The sequence below is a fragment of the Acipenser ruthenus genome, chromosome 11, assembly GCF_902713425.1.
Source record: "Acipenser ruthenus chromosome 11, fAciRut3.2 maternal haplotype, whole genome shotgun sequence".
NCBI classification, from domain to species: domain Eukaryota; kingdom Metazoa; phylum Chordata; class Actinopteri; order Acipenseriformes; family Acipenseridae; genus Acipenser; species Acipenser ruthenus.
Window position 1 is genome coordinate 16,142,180 of NC_081199.1, and position 13,073 is coordinate 16,155,252.

A 13,073-nucleotide genomic window follows, 5' to 3' on the forward strand; every position below is an offset into this window, starting at 1 on the left:
AGGTCCCACCAAGATTTAAACTCGGATCGCTGGATTCAGAGTCCAGAGTGCTAACCATTACACTATGGAACCACTGCGGAGCACCCTGGAGAGGAATGGCTGTAACATCCTCAGCTCCTAGGTAAAATCCCCTACTGCTGACAACCCCTGGACCGCAAGGCTTTCTCCCCGTTCTGATTGCACACAGTCATTCAACAACATCCATTTCTCCAGTTTGAATCCAAAATGCGACGTTTTAATCATTAATATTACAGACCTTTAGATATTCATGATTTAGATATAGGTATAAACCTCCTGGACTGCAGTGATGTAGCATTGATTAATTGTAGCTGTAAGCTCATTTGTACCCAGCTTGGAAGGGTTAAAAAAATCACCTGATCCGACAGATCACCTCCTAGTCGATCACATGAATGATACACAGATTGGTCAGTGAATCCATTGTTCATTATGTTTAGTTAAAGCGGAAGAAATTGCTAAAAAACTCTTGGCGTTTTCTAGACACATACTGCAAAGGACTTTGTGAAGAACACATGAAGGACTTTATGATTTTAATATTAATGTGCATGCAAATAAAAAAAACAATCAATTCCTTGAAACAATCAAACACATTGCAGGATGGATGCAGTATATCTCTGACCATGTTGATTGGATAGCAATGGGTTCCAACACATTGAGCCATCAGTGAACCCTCTGTTTAGACCTGATCTCAGCTGAGTGACTCTGTGCCATTCCCAGGTGCTGTCAGTTTGTGCACTGTGTTGATATGAGATTCCTGTCACTGTGGGACTCAGGGTGCAGTAGTACAGTGCAGTGTCTGTCATTTTAGTGGAGGAGAGCTTCAGCTCCACACGTTTATTCTCTTTATCAGCTTCAGCACAGAACCAAAGGTCTGAAGAGTCCACTTTGGTTGTCATTCCAGAGTCATAAATCAGGAGGATGTATTCCAAACCTTTTCCTGGATTCTGTCGATGCCATTGGAAGTTGTTCACTACACCGGTGTAATTGAATGAGAGGCGAACACTCTCTCCCTCTCTCACTTGTTCATCATCTTCACATGACGGAGTAATTGAGTTTGCAAAGCTTCGGCATGTCGATGTAAAAGACAAGGTATTTTAATTTCAAAACAAGCATTCAAATCGATGGATTTTCTCCAATGAAATGTCTGGGTCTTCAATCAGCTCATGTGTTTGATATTTGATTCTGCAGTACAATATGGAATGTGATCAATCACATTATAAGGGAAGCAGTGTGGAGTAGTGGTTAGGGCTCTGGACTCTTGACCGGAGGGTTGTGGGTTCAATCCCAGATGGGGGACACTGCTGCTGTACCCTTCAGCAAGGTACTTTACCTAGATTGCTCCAGTAAAAACCCAACTTTATAAATGGGTAATTGTATGTAAAAATAATGTGATATCTTGTAACAATTGTAAGTCGCCCTGGATAGTAAATAATAATAATAAAATAATAATAATGGAAAGCCTGGCTTTACATGCCAATAGGGGATATGCAAAAATATATCTGGTGCTCTGGCAAACTAAATATAACAGGCTGGTTTAATTGTATTCTTCAAATAATCTTAAATAAGTAAATACAACATTTCCTGCTTTCTAAAGTGGTATATATGACTCTTCAGGACTTACCTGAGAGAAGTGCAATGATAAGGAATGTGATGAGCAACAGCATGACTCTGTGAAGGATAGCAACTCCAGCTTGAGCTCACCAACTACGCCACCCAGTTCCTTGTCCAGGCCCTGGTACTCTCCCACCTAGACTACTGCAACTCCCTCCTTGCTGGCCTCCCTGCGTCCACAACCCGTCCGCTCCAGCTCATCCAGAACTCCGCTGCTCGCCTGGTGTTCTCTCTGCCTCGCTTCTCCCATGCAACTCCACTGCTCCGCTCACTCCACTGGCTCCCGATCACCGCTCACATCCAGTTCAAGACTCTTGTACTCGCCTACAGATGCCTTGACCAGACTGCACCCAGCTACCTCCAGACCCTCATCTCTCCCTACACCCCCACTCGACCTCTTTGCTCCTCCTGCACTAGATGACTGGCTCTACCTCCTCTATGCTCCCCTGCCTCCAGAGCCTGCTCCTTCTCCAACCTCGCCCCGAAGTGGTGGAATGACCTTCCTACAGATGTCAGGACTGCCCAGTTCCTGACCATCTTCCGGCCGTTGTGTGTGCTGATGCGCTAGGGAGGCAAAATAAGCTGATCTCTGGAGCCAGCAAATCAAAACCAGGCAGAAGGATATCTACATCATCATATGGAAGGAAATGCAAATGGATGGAGACACATATGGATCACATTAGTTTACTGTAAAACTACGTCTTAGTCTTATCTTGGCGAGAGCCGAGTTCAAATCAGCATGAAGTTTTAACATCTACTCTTATGTAATGGAAATCATGGAATTTCATAGAGTAGTAGAGACCTATGGGAATTAATATCCATGAAAGAATGAAGTTGATTGGTCACAAGGTTTTTCAAGAGAAATTAATCTGGAAGATGCCACGACTGACGATTGTGGAGAGGAACCATGCACTTGGGGTGGTGAATGCTGGAATGTCGCAGCAGTTGATTGCACATCATTTTAATATCCACCCAACATCCATTTCTCGTCTGTTGGACCGTGTTAGGATGGCTGGTAGTATTAGTGATCGTCCTCGTCCTGGTACCCCAGGTGTCACCACAGCAAGACAGGACTGGAACATTCGTCTTCAACACCTTCACAACCAGTTTCAATCGGCCTGAGCTACAGCAAATGCTGTCATCGGGACTCGAAACAGGCCAATTAGTGACAGAACAGTCTGAAGACGTCTGGCAGACTATTGTGCCATAGGCCTTATCAGGCCTTCTCATGACAATGCTCGCCTCCACACAGCCAGGGTTAACCAGGCAAACCTTTGTGCACACAATGTTCAAGTGTTGGATTGGCGATGAGTTAGGTCGTCATGTTCAACAACAAAATCCTCAGCCACAGACTGTGTTGTTGACTTCAGGCATGTGTGGACTGTGGTTGTTTCCTCTGCTTATTGCATTAATAAACTGGACTGAGCAACGAATTTGCTATATGAACCTTTATGGAGTCAAAATGATTTCACACATGGAATTGCATTTTTATTGCCTCTCAGTATATAAAAAGAGCACTTTTGAGAAAGCAGAGTGTAAGGAATAGGAGTAACCCGTATACTCTAAATACAGCCAATGAACTGTACAATTCAATTCTGGATTTTCTCATTTTAAATACATTTCTTACAAGCATTACAGCATACAGAAATCACATCACATTGACTTAAGTTCTGTGATGGAAGTTTATTTACTTCTCCTAGAAAAGACTCGGTAGACCAAACAGATTGATCAAACAAGTTTAATAGTTTGCAAACTAGTGAACACTCTCAACACACGTGGTGTTAGAAAAACATCGAGTAGAGTTCTGACTACGCAGAGCCAGTAAACATAATATATACCTTGCAACCTACAGTTATTGCGAGCCAATCACAGAAGCTTAACTCAATATACGTCAGATAGCAACAGCTTGGAAGATTAAGAGGAGACCAATCATATATACAACAATAACAACTTTGTCCTACTTGCAAGCACCTGCCTGTCTTACATATTCTAACTAAAATCGGTGACATTTCTTAAGAAATGTCACGGATGCAGCTTGCGGTTACAAAAAGAAAAAGAACTTCCTCTGTCTAGCTAGCAGTTAGAAACTTTCCGTTCCTTATATGGTTTGTCACCTGCACCTGCTAAGAGAAAAGAGAAAAATATGCACAACAACAATTTTATCTCTAATATGAAACTAAATACTTCATAAAGCACAAACAACTTAAAACATTATATCTCAAGTTCTATAAATCCTAGAGACCTAATACAGGCATTAATAAAAAGCATAGAATGTAATTATTCCCCCACAGTTCCCATAAAGATGCTGCTCATTTGCTTCTGCTGTTTACCTTCCTCAACCTTGCAGTTATCCATACACCATTTGCACAAATTAACTAAATTAACCCAAATCATTCTATTTTGATTATAATTAAAACACACGTTGTTCTCAATTTAGGAACAGGTTGCACTAATAAGTACCAGGGACCTTTGAAAAAGCCTTTCCCAGAATTTCCCCATCACTAAGCACAAAAGTCCCAAGTAAAGATATTAAGAGAGAGACGTGAATTAAGCTATTTCTAAACTAGTATTATATCTTTCTACTTTAAGTATAACTGAACAGAAGTATACATATATTGGCTATAAAATAGATGTTGTGAAATTCTTGCAGAGTTTAAACTCTCACGAACTGTATAAAAGTGCAGATCACAAAGCTGATGTCATTACTGTGGTTTTCCATGTTGCTGTTGCTTGCGTGTGATCGCTTTCTTGATCTGTTTGAAGATTTTCTCTTGGCTCTTCTGCACATTGCTCTTTGCCACCTTCAGCAGGTCCTCTATATCTTTCTTGCTGTACGAGTGCTTGAATGTGCTGTACCGGTCTTGCCACTTCTTTATGTCACCTGACAACAAAATAAAAAATAATTAAGGGAGAGAGACACACACTGACTGACTGATTGGACAATACAACACATACACACTGCACTGAAAGAGAGGGGGGAGGTTAATACAGACACACTAACTGGACACTACAATACATAACATCCTCCTCGGCCAAAAAACCTTAGTGTCTCCCTCGATACCTCTCTTTCCTACTCTCAACATGTCTCAAGCTGGACTTACAAGTCAGACTTTTGTGTCAAGTTGTGCTAGTGTAAGTCTGGCTTGAGAAAAGGTTGCATTATCAAAGACTTAACCTAGCCGGACTTGAAGATGGACTTAAGTTGGACTTGAACAGTGAATCTAAAGTGATATAAAATGGCTACGAACAAAATTAAACGTTTCTGTATTTTTTCCCGATAGAAACAGCAATAAGTAAGAACATAAGAACATAAGAAAGTTTACAAACGAGAGGAGGCCATTCAGCCCATCTTGCTCGTTTGGTTGTTAGTAGCTTATTGATCCCAGAATCTCATCAAGCAGCTTCTTGAAGGATCCCAGGGTGTCAGCTTCAACAACATTACTGGGGAGTTGGTTCCAGACCCTCACAATTCTCTGTGTAAAAAAGTGCCTCCTATTTTCTGTTCTGAATGCCCCTTTATCTAATCTCCATTTGTGACCCCTGGTTCTTGTTTCTTTTTTCAGGTCAAAGTCCCCTGGGTCGACATTGTCTATACCTTTTAGGATTTTGAATGTTTGAATCAGATCGCTGCGTAGTCTTCTTTGTTCAAGACTGAATAGATTCAATTATTTTAGCCTGTCTGCATACGACATGCCTTTTAAGCCTGGGATAATTCTGGTTGCTCTTCTTTGCACTCTTTCTAGAGCAGCAATATCCTTTTTGTAACGAGGTGACCAGAACTGAACTCAATACTCTAGGTGAGGTCTTACTAATGCATTGTAAAGTTTTAACATTACTTCCCTTGATTTAAATTCAACACTTCTCACAATATATCTGAGCATCTTGTTGGCCTTTTTTATAGCTTCCCCACATTGTCTAGATGAAGACATTTCTGAGTCAAAATAAACTCCTAGGTCTTTTTCATAGTTCCCTTCTTCAATTTCAGTATATCCCATATGATATTTATAATGCACATTTTTATTGCCTGCATGCAATACTTTACACTTTTCTCTATTAAATTTCATTTGCCATGTGTCTGCCCAGTTCTGAATGCTGTCTAGATCATTTTGAATGACCTTTGCTGCTGCAACAGTGTTTGCCACTCCTCCTATTTTTGTGTCGTCTGCAAATTCAACAAGTTTTCTTACTATACCAGAATCTAAATCATTAATGTAGATTAGGAATAGCAGAGGACCTAATACTGATCCCTGTGGTACACCACTGGTTACCTCGCTCCATTTTGAGGTTTCTCCTCTAATCAGTACTTTCTGTTTTCTACATGTTAACCACTCCCCAATCCATGTGCATGCATTTCCTTGAATGCCTACTGCGTTCAGTTTGAGAATTAATCTTTTATGCAGGACTTTGTCAAAAGCTTTCTGGAAATCTAAATAAACCATGTTTTATGCTTTGCAATTATCCATTTTCAATGTTGCAACCTCAAAAAAGTCAAGCAGGTTAGTTAGACACGATCTCCCTTTCCTAAAACCAAGCTGACTGTCTCCTAGGATATTGTTACCATATAGGTAATTTTCCATTTTAGATCTTATTATAGTTTCCATAAGTTTACATATAATAGAAGTCAGGCTTATTGGTCTGTAGTTACCTTTTTCGGTTTTGTCTCCCTTTTTGTGGATCGGTATTACTTTTGCTATTTTCCAGTCTGTCGGTACAACCCCTGTGTCAAGAGACTGTTGCATGATCTTGGTTAGCGGTTTGTAAATAACTTCTTTAATTTCTATTCTTCTTTAGTACTATTGGGAGGATCTCATCTGGCCCAGGGGATTTGTTTATTTTAAGAGCTCCTAGTCCCTTTAACACTTCTGCCTCTGTTATGCTAAAGTTATTTAAAATTGGATAGGAACAGGTCGACATGTGGGGCATGTTGTCCGTGTCCTCCTTTGTAAAAACCTGTAAAAAGTAATCATTTAATATATTTGCTATTTTTTTTTTCTTCATCTATGATTTTGCCATTTGTGTCTCTCAGACATTTAACCTCCTCTTTGAATGTTCTCTTGCTGTTATAATATTGGGAAAACATTTTGGAATTGGTTTTAGCCCCCTTAGCAATATTGATTTCTATCTCTCTCTTGGCCTTTCTAACTTCCTTTTAGACTTGTGTTTACAGTACTCTTTCTGTGTACTTTGTTTTTGGTCCCTTTTAAACGCTCAGTAAAGTGCCTTTTTTCGCTGAATATTTTTTTTAAACCATTTATTAAACCATTTTGGCCATTTTGGGAAGTAATTGTTTTGCGCATCTAGTACTACATTTTTAAAAAACAGCCATCCTTTTTCTGTGGATGTTTTCTCTATTTTACTCCAATCTACTTCTGTTAGTCTCTGTTTCATATCTTCATAGTTTGCTTTTCTAAAATTGTAAACCTTAGCTTTAGTCATTACTTTTGGGGTTTTAAAAAACACTTCAAATGAGACCATGTTGTGATCTGAGTTTGCCAATGGCTCTCTGACCTCTGTTTTAGTTATTCTGTCTTCGTTATTTGAAAAGACTAAATCAAGGCATGCCTCCCCTCTAGTCGGTGCCTTGGCAAATTGCGTTAGGAAGCAGTAATTTGTCATTTCCAATTTCGTGCATCGTGCTCCCCACCGGGTTCTCCCATTTTATATGGGGGAAGTTGACCTCCTTTCTTTTTGTTGCCTGGCCAGCACTGTTTATAGGGTCCTGGATGTTGTTCCTTTCATTCTCTTGATGTTGATTTTGATCATCTGAATTTTGAAGTGGCTCAAATTTGTTGGATGTTTTGATTTCTGGTGGTTGTGTTTGGGTGCTGACTTCCATGAATTGCATGAATTGTGGGTGTGCCAGCTCCTCAAGCTCCTGCTGCCGTCTCATTTTCCGCAGCGCCAACGAGCTGCCCGTGAGTATCAGGACTGCAGCGTGTCTCACCACCTTCCGGCGCCTCCTCAAGACCCACCCGTTTATATAGTGTTGTAATGTTTTAAATATTACGTCCTTGGATAAAGGCGTCATCCAAATGACTAAATAATAATAATAATAATAATAATAATAATAATAATAATAATAATAATAACACTGTAGAGAGAGACTGACCTTCACAGTTGACCTTGTTGAAGAGAGGAATGTGAATGACAGTAGGGGTGTCATCCTGGCCCTCAAACACGTAATAGTCAGATGGATTAGCTCTTTCCTCCTCTGACACCTCGACCTTGGGGAATTTCAGCTTTTCTTCCTTACAGTAATCCTGTGCCCGATCCACTGTCTGCAGAAACAAAATAAAATAAAAACACTATACAACAACACAGTGTTTGACATTAAGGACTGCCTGACTGCCAGGGGGAACTAGTAGTACTTTGTTTTGATTATCAAGATAAGCCACTCTCTCTCAATAATCCAAAAACAATCTTTGTCTAAAGAGGAAAGTATCAATCCTGCAGTATTATTTACTGTTTTCTTTCATATCTAATCCTGTACATTGTGGCTAATAACTCTGGAGCCCAACTTGAATTTTTTCAAGCCATGTTGCCCAGAGTCTGGGGAATCTATTCCCACATAGTTTTTGAACATCCAAACTGGGTCATTTGGTCAGGGTCAAGGTCACCAAACTTGCTGCAAAATAATCATTACATTTTTTTATAGGAAGATGTTATGTTATTTATCACTGCCACTTCTGATCAAGTTCAAATGTTCTGGAACATTTGATCAATATTCACAGTGCTGCATTTACACTACCACCTGAGCAGGGTCAACTGTGACTCTCCCTGAGGGCTTTGCATGCGCAGTTAGCACATAAGACTGACTTTAAGTAAGGTATAGGCTTAATCTGATACATACTGTATATAAAGAAGTAATAAACTTATCGAATCTTGTGCCGTGAAATAAATCCCTGTGACAGAAATATAATGAATCTTGGTTGTAAATCTCCCTCCCGACATGTGAGGGCGCTAAGCAGCAAGGACAGAGTTCTTTGGACGGGCTGGCCTGACAGTTCTTTCCCCAGGTCGGGAAGTTGGTCAGTCTGGAAGAAGGCGAGACTCTGTTGCAAGAATGTATTGACCCGGAAGGGAAACAATGTAGTAGCCGCAGACTGTAAAGGGAGCTGCATTCGTTTACCAAGGGGTCATGCGTGACAGCATATAAGGGGGGCGGACAATCGTAATCTTTTCTTTTGTTGTGGTTTTGAAACTGAACTGAAAGGACCGGTATTTTTGTGTTTAAAAAGAACGTGAGTGTTCTGTTTGTTGTTTTGTCAGTCTGTCTATATTGTCTTGTTTGTTAGACTAGACGGCGAAACACAATCCAGAGCTGTTGCCCACGGCCAGCACAAAACCCAGACAACAATGCACTGACTGTCCACTAAAATAACATTGTAAATTCACGACCAGCACTACAGCACTCACTGGGAGAGGTGACCATGCCATCATTGTTTGTCTCTGTTTGGTAAACATACCCCTGGATTAAAATAAACAGAAACCTTTTTCACCCGTACTTTGTTTGTCTGTCGTTTCTTGTTGGATTACTGCACTGCAAGTACCACTTACCACTTTGCCACAATCCCCTATTGAGAAACTCTAGCAGAGAAATGCATTAAATTGTTTTTGTTATTCCATTGCATTTTCCTTTAGAAAACACTTTTTTTGTAAGCACTATTATTAATATTGTAAGCGCTACTGCAAGTTTATTTATTCATTCATAATGTTTAACAGTAGGATACATGCATCTTTTTAACGGTCCTTTAAACTGCAAATAAATTATTTTAAAAATAAATAATAACAACAACAACAACAATAATAATAATAATGCAACCCTTATAAAGTATTTTGTAAATGCAATGGAATAACCAAAACAATTTAATACATTTCTCTGCTACAGTTTATCAATAGGGGCTTTCTTTCATGGCACAAAAATCTATATGTACATTACTGTATATATACGCAAAACAAACCTGTTTCCACATATAAATTACACCAACACTAATTTCCCGTTTAAAAGAAAACAGTAAAGAAATGAAAAAGGGAAGAATGTACACTTACATGCTGAATACAGTCATCTATAACAAAAACAATGTCAATGTAAAAAAAAAAAACAAGTTAGAAAAACGCAACAGCCGTTTAAAGTGGTGATATCAAACACAAAAGCCCAAGTTAGGAGTAGCAATTGGGGCAACCTTGTCAAGCATCAAGCAAATAGGCACAATTGGAAAGGTGCTGGGGCCCAACATTCACACAATTGTTGCTTCTAACTTGGCTTCTTTTTTTTGATCGCTCCACTTTACTTTGAAATGCTCTTTGTTCAGTTTCAAGTGGATTGTAAACATTCCCTTATCAGCTGGGTTGTAACCAGAATAAAGATGCTGAGACACATGCGACAAGGAAAGTGCTCAACACAGACTGAAGTGTTCTTGGTTATCCTTACAAGCACTACTAGAGAGAGAAAGACAGACAGGGAATGGGAGAGGCGTCATCACAGGGGCAGACAAGTATGCTTTGAGAAGACACCCGGACAACATGCAGGTAAGGCACAGGTAGATCAGGGCACACATGGACAGACATTTAGACCATACATACAAGAATACCTCAAAGAGCATGAAGCAGTATATTTCCAACAATGAAGATGATGAACAAGACCAATAATGGCAACGAGTGCAAGAGATAATGAGAATGCAAGGTAAGTGTATGGGAAGTGACAGTAGATGGGGCAGGCATTGCAGATCCAGGGCTGGAGTGTTGGAGCCTTTTTTTGGTTGTGCATTGTCAATGTTTGTTGATGTGACTTTTGAGCTGATAAGGGAATGGTCACAATCCACTTGAAGTTGTACAAAGAGCATTTCACTGTAAATTGGAGCAATCAAAAAAAGAAGCCAAGTTAGAAGCAACAATTGTGTGAATGTTGGGCCCCAGCACCTTTTCAATTGTGTCTATTTGCTTGATGCTTGACAAGGTTGCCCCAATTGCTTCTCCTAACTTGGGCTTTTGTGTTTGATATCACCACTTTAAACGGCTGTTGTGTTTTTCTATAACTTGTTTTTTTTACATTGACAATGTTTTTGTTATAGAGATCACTTCTTTTTTTACTTCACCAAATAATGAATAAAGTGAGGGAAAGATATTGAATAATGTGTATGATAGACAGACAGACAGATATAAGAGAAATGAGAAAAGATTTGAAAGTAAAATAATGGTAGAAGGGACTTTTGGACAGTACTGAAAGTGTAAACATTGTATTCTTTCAGTTGCATCCATCAGTGGTAGGTATTGATATATTGATATTTACGTAGGTAGAAAACTACAATGTTATGAATGGCTAAAAAGGTACATATGCATGTCAGTGCTAAAGGGTAGCATACAAACACATTTTAATGCTGGAAAAAAAACATTATTCTCCTTTATATAGTGGTGTTATGAACTTAGGCCAATGTAAGGCATTTGTAAAGCATTAGATCTCTTCATAAAAGGCCATATACATGTCCTTTGCATTTCTTGGCCATGGTTTGACTTCAATGAGTGCATCATTTGCATGCACTCGTTTTCCAGTAGCACCCATGGCAAGAACAGACGCATAGTGTCCTGAAGTAACACCCTGTCCTTGGTGTATGATAATGGAAGATAATTGGTAATTCCTGTTGTCCACAGTAATTTTGCTCTTTGTAACGGTCCCATCTGGTTTGGTTTCCCAAAGCATAAGTTGGAGTGCAATCATTCTTCCTGCTGACTGAATAAGTTCACGTTTCATGATTGGAGAAGTTTTGCATTGCCTACATTTGTCAACAATCTGCGATCAGCTTGGTTGGTGGCTACGAGCTGGGCACGGTTAAGGAGGTTACCAAAAGTTCTGTCCTGTTTCTGGCGCATATTAAGTGTGAGTTCATCATACGCAAACAAATTCCATAGATCCACAGATCCCATGGAGCCAGTCAGTTTGTGCAATTCCTCTTGAGCAACAAGTGGAAGCTGTAGCAAATCCCCCAGAAGTAAGATGTTGATTTTTCCAAACCAGCCATCATCTGTGTTAGCAGTCTGGAAAATCTCACACAGACGAAGATGTATGTACAATAAGGTGACATTGGAAATCATGGACTCCTTTTTGATGCATCCAAAGGGAGACATGTAACAAGGGATGTTTTCAGTTTTGGGCTTCTCTGTTACCACATCATGCTATGCAATGAAATCATATTATGTCTTGCAGAGCCTCCAGATGTTTTGGGTACTATGAGTCAATCCAGGAAGGAAAGCAGATGTCGGTTGAGTCAGGATTTTCTTTTGCTAACATGTCAATGTGTTCCTTGGATTTCAGCCAGCTAGAAACCTTTGATACATCAATCCACTTGATGGTTGTCTGCGGATCTGTGCCATAGAGAGGTAAGCCTAGGATATTGTCTGCTGCTTCAAGTGCACCACATTCTCTGTTGGACAAGCTGCAGAGTGAAACATTTCACAGTCTGCTGGCCAGAGACTTGCTTGAGTTGATGTCATTCATGATGCCAAGGGCAAAACTCTTCTTAGGTTTTGAGAGGTATTTTGTAATGTAGCGGTTGAGGGCTGTAGATTGTTCACCAATTAACTGAATATCCTTATTGGCTTCCCAAGCTAGCAAAATGGCTGGATTGTAGTCATTGGTTCTGACTTCTGTACTACTCCGTGGGAGGTCATAGAGTCTGCCGTGAGGTTTGAGTGCTTTCCGGCCAGCAATAGCCTCAGCCACATCTCAGATTACCACCATGGTTTGTTCTTTTCTGGGAAATCCAAAGCGACAAACCACCACCACCTTGTTTTTTATTTTTTTGGATCTTTGACAGTACTTGTTGCATTTATGTTGCTGTCATTTCAAGACACGGTCTCTCAGTAGAGGTGCTATCAGGTCATTTGGAATGGTACAGGCAACATGTTGAATAATGTACTGTGTAATTTGTGAGTTGGGGGAAACTCCAATAAGTGGTGCACCTTCCACCCAAAGAAGCATGTGGAAGTGCTGCATTCCATGACCTTGGTATTCTCTGCACCAAAAGTAATGTGTAACTTTCCCCAGAGGGCCATTTGGGGATATGATAAAATTCAAGATTGCAATAAACTTGTTGTGCATGAACCGAGATGCACGGATAGGATCTCGTGTGACAAGTTCACTGATGGGCATGTTTGCAAACCCTGGTCCATTCATCTCCTTTATGTACTGTCCCAGGTCCTCCGTTAATCTGGCAAAAATTGGCCTGATGCCACAGGTGAAAGATATATTGCTTATTCAGCCTAAATTGCGCGTGGCATGACTGAAGCCGAGCATTGACAAACTCTGTTGGATTTAATTGGGGCGTCCGTTCAGCATGCATTCCATGAATTCCGTGAGTGTACAAGTCTGGGAAACACAGTAGGTCTAGTTTTTTCTCCCAGTCTTCCAGATTGTCATCTTGTATGTGAAGCATTTGGTAAAGATCAGT

General features: G+C 40.1%; 1 non-coding gene across 1 annotated transcript; it reads right to left on the bottom strand.

Moving 5' to 3' along the window:
- On the bottom strand, positions 1-72 carry trnaq-cug (transfer RNA glutamine (anticodon CUG)). Its single transcript has one exon. It is a non-coding gene; the product is annotated as a tRNA-Gln (tRNA).
- Positions 73-13,073: the final 13,001 nt, after the last annotated feature.